The sequence below is a fragment of the Vicia villosa genome, linkage group LG1, assembly GCF_029867415.1.
Source record: "Vicia villosa cultivar HV-30 ecotype Madison, WI linkage group LG1, Vvil1.0, whole genome shotgun sequence".
NCBI classification, from domain to species: Eukaryota; Viridiplantae; Streptophyta; class Magnoliopsida; order Fabales; family Fabaceae; genus Vicia; species Vicia villosa.
In genome coordinates, this window is record NC_081180.1 from 151,358,381 (window position 1) to 151,362,336 (window position 3,956).

Sequence of the window (3,956 nt, forward strand, 5' to 3'; positions counted from 1 at the left end):
TCTCACCTGCTCACCCTCACCGAACTCTCACCTGCTCACCCTCACCCTCCATTCTTTTCTCCAAAAATAGGATTTTAATTTAAATCGTGGCATCTCTTAAAATTTCTCTGTGAAACCCTAGATATCACAAAGGACCTTTATGCCGCCACAATCGAACACCATGGAAGTCGATAAACACGTTCTCAAAAACTTTCACATCACAGCCCTAAAACGCATTTTCCTTCAATCTTCTTTTGATCGGTGGTAATTCTTTCTATCTCTCTCAAATTCCACTTGAAAATATTTTTTGAAATTCACACATTTTCTCTAATTAGGGATTTTCTATAAAGGGAAAAGAAGCATGAGGTTGACCCATGAACGACTTTGAAGGATCTCATTCTCACAAGGCCTCCATGTCGGCGTCCACCACAAATTAATCATTGTCATCGTCATTTGCATTTCTCAGTGGGTGATTCTTCTTCTACTAATTTCTTTTGCTTTATTAATTTTCATTTGAGATTTTTTAGGTTTCATTAGATTTTCGTCTTTTTGAGGTTTACCGCACAATCCGACATGCATATATTCCTTTGAGTAAGTTTTTGAAAACAATTTGAATTCATAACACATTTTAGAATTTAGATTATATTTCTTTCATATTATTTATTACTTTACTAATTTAGATTCTAACATATAATCCTACAAGTTTCATGCTCTACACTAGTAGTTTTAGGCATTACAGAGTGTTCTACACTAGTAGTTTTAGGCATTACAGAGTGTTGAGAGTGTCAATAGACAAACCTCACCACATGTGCTATCTTTGGGGTTGAGTTAGTACAAATCCCAAATTTTTAGAGACAATTGATCGGGCTACAGGTTCATTTGGAGGAGAATTTGAGGTCCAATCCCATATGAACAAACTATTACTATGATAGAACCTGAATAAATTCAACTTCTATGAGATTGCTAAGCATGCGTCGCTTATGGGATAGCCTCGGCAAGACTGCTTAGAAGGTTTAGAGAGACTAATTAAAGCACTCAACACAATTTAAAAATTATTCATGATAACAGGCAATGGAGGGTACTTTAATTGCTCTTGTTCTTTGAATGAATATTTGGTTTGTTGGCTCTTACAGTTAAAAGTTAGAATATAAAAGAGGAAGAAAAAGACTTGATGAATTTATTTTATTTTATTTTAATGTTGTCTCTAGATGGGTCAGTTGGATTAAGGGTGTACTTTTTCCTTTTTATAGATGGACTCCTCCTGCATGACAAATAACCAGAAGTCTAGAACATGACAGAATCTGACTCTACACATGCTGCTAGAAGGAACATGGTACTTTCTACTGTTGTATTTTTAGTCAGGAGGATATATACATTTCAATATCGTCTCTTTTTATCAAAACAATTTTTTAATTTTCCTTGTTTTGATGAGTATTACAGCATGTAGAACCTGAAAGAACACTAATTGATGCACAGACGGATGAGTTTGAGAACATTCTACATTCTTTAACATTAGAGAGAAGTCAGATAAAGGTGATTACGTGGTTTTCTTTGGATAACACCAATGCAGCTAGCGAGGTACTACTCTCACCGTGTTCATCCATTATTATAACTCTCTTCACTAAAATTGATATATTTGGTTTTTTGTTAGTAAAAATTATCTTTAACTTGCTTATCCGTTTTAGCCCAAATACTTAATCTGTTCATGCTTACTTTGTTCATCTGTCAGTGTGAAGTTGGCGTGGGAGACTAAGGATTGTTTCATTTCAAGTTTTATGTTTTATAGAAACATGGAGTGATGGTAAGCCAAACTTTTAATACAACCATCGTTAGAGAAAGAATTGCATAACTTCTTGATGTTGCTAAATATTACTTAGATCAGGTATGTTGCTGCCATTTCATATTTTTTTTTCTTCTCTACAAGTATTTGATATGGTTTTGTCTTGTATATTTTACTTGTGGATATGAGCTATTAATATTATTGATATTACAACTAAAAAGTGGCCATTTATTATTAATTCTCAATGAACAAACTTCTTTTGAACAGACTTTGATTTTGTACTGGCTTGTTCTATCATGATCGCAGCCCATTTAATTAATTTGGAAAAATAAGTAAAATTTACAATATATGATGGCAACCCATTTAATTAATTTGGAAATTTTTAGTTTTATTACATAATACCATGTGTATATGAATTTAGAGATCAAGTGTCTCTCATGAGTCATGAAGCTTTAGCATAGTGTCAAAATATTTAGCATGTGCCATGTCCATGCAAATTATAAAAAGTTTCATGAAATTTTAGCATAGTGTCAGAATATTTGCTTGAATATTTAGCACGTCAAGTGACTCTCTCATAAAACTTAGTGATCAAGTGACTCTCTCATGAAGCTTTAATATAGTTTTATTACATGATATTATTTGTATATGAATTTAGTAATCAAGTGACTCTCTAATATTATTCTATAATTTGACACAGTGAGGCAGAATTTGGTATGTCTTGGTGTGCTGGTTTGGAGGCTCATTCTATAATTCTTATTTTTGGCTTTCTTGTTTCAAGTTGAGGTACATATTATGGACAAATTATTGTTCAACAATGTGACTATAAGTTTTCCATCTCAATATCTTTGATATAATAGTACATATATAAATTTACTTTCCATCTTTTAAAGAAATCATATCTTGATATTAGCTTATCATGAAAAATATCTATTTAATTATGTACTTTTTAAATGTTGATGATTTCAAATGATCTCTCTCTTCAGGTAATTCCTAAACAGCCAAGTGACTGATTTGGTTCCACCAAGGTTTTTCGTGTGTATTTCAGTTTTGGTGGCTCTTAGCACTGGGTGTCTCAATACAATAAGCATGTAAACTGATTTGGTTGTAACAAGGTTTTTCGTGTGTATTTCAATTTTGGTGGCTCTTGGTACTGTGTGTGTAGAGAGCATGGTGCATGTACACATTGGCGTCGTAGGATTCCTACAATTAAAGAAAATGTTTGCAGGTGTTATGCTGTGTTTTTTCTTTAAATTTTCTAGTAGCTTGTAAAGAATAACTTATGGTTCTCGACCATGATTGATTCTTGTAAATAATAGAAATAAATGTAATTAAAATTTTAATTGACACAAATTGATTTTACTATGTATTTTTTTGTTATTTGGGCTATTATATTTGTATTTTAGAATAATAGATTATTATTTTTGCAACGATATTCAGATTATTAAAAAACTGCAAGGGAATTTAATAGCGCTTTTCTGGAAAGTGCTATTAAAGTTAAGATGTAAAAAATAGGCAATGATAGCGCTTTTTTGAAAAATGCTATTAAATTGCTCACTTATAATAGCGCTTAAAAGCGCTATCATAGCTACCAGACTTATAATAGCAGGGGATTTAATAGCACTTAAAAGCGCTATTAAAACCTCATAAAAGCGCTATTATATGTGTTTTTTGGTGTAGTGATGTTTCAATAAAAAAATGGAGGTTTAGATATTATTGGCGTATTTTGATATAGATATATTTAAAGAGGAACATCTATTTTTTATTTAATGTTTTCAGTTATTTATAATTTTTTTTCAAATCTGATGTTACATGTGTTAGAAGTGATTCATATTTAGAAGTTGTTAGAATCAGAAGCTTCTGACATGTTAGTCAAAATTAGCAGTTAGTGAGACTGTTAGTTAGAAGCTTTTTTAAAATTGTTTTTAGTTGTTAGACTAGCTTAACATATTTTTGGTTGTACCAACGTGACAGTTTAATTGTTGTGTATTTAAACAAGTTTGTTATAGTGAAATCATAACTGAATTTTCACAATTGAGAGTTTGTTATATTTCCTCTCTTCTCTCCCTTCTTCCATCTTCATCTTCATATTCAACCTTGTGCACCAACAATTGATATTAGAGTCTGGTTTGATTCACAAGGAAACACGAGTGTACATGAGACGTGTGTGATTGATTTCGTTTCTTAAATTCACATTGAA

General features: G+C 31.6%; 1 long non-coding RNA gene across 3 annotated transcripts; it reads left to right on the forward strand.

The window, feature by feature from the left end:
• LOC131619059 (uncharacterized) lies at positions 1-3,136 on the forward strand. Of its 3 annotated transcripts, none has more exons than XR_009288926.1 (7): positions 1-243; positions 315-444; positions 1,230-1,312; positions 1,420-1,557; positions 1,709-1,861; positions 2,457-2,542; positions 2,743-3,136. It is a non-coding gene; the product is annotated as an uncharacterized LOC131619059 (long non-coding RNA). The 3 variants fall into 3 exon arrangements; XR_009288927.1 differs by having other exon boundaries at positions 330-444; XR_009288928.1 differs by lacking the exons at positions 1,709-1,861; positions 2,457-2,542.
• The last annotated feature ends 820 nt before the right edge of the window (positions 3,137-3,956 follow it).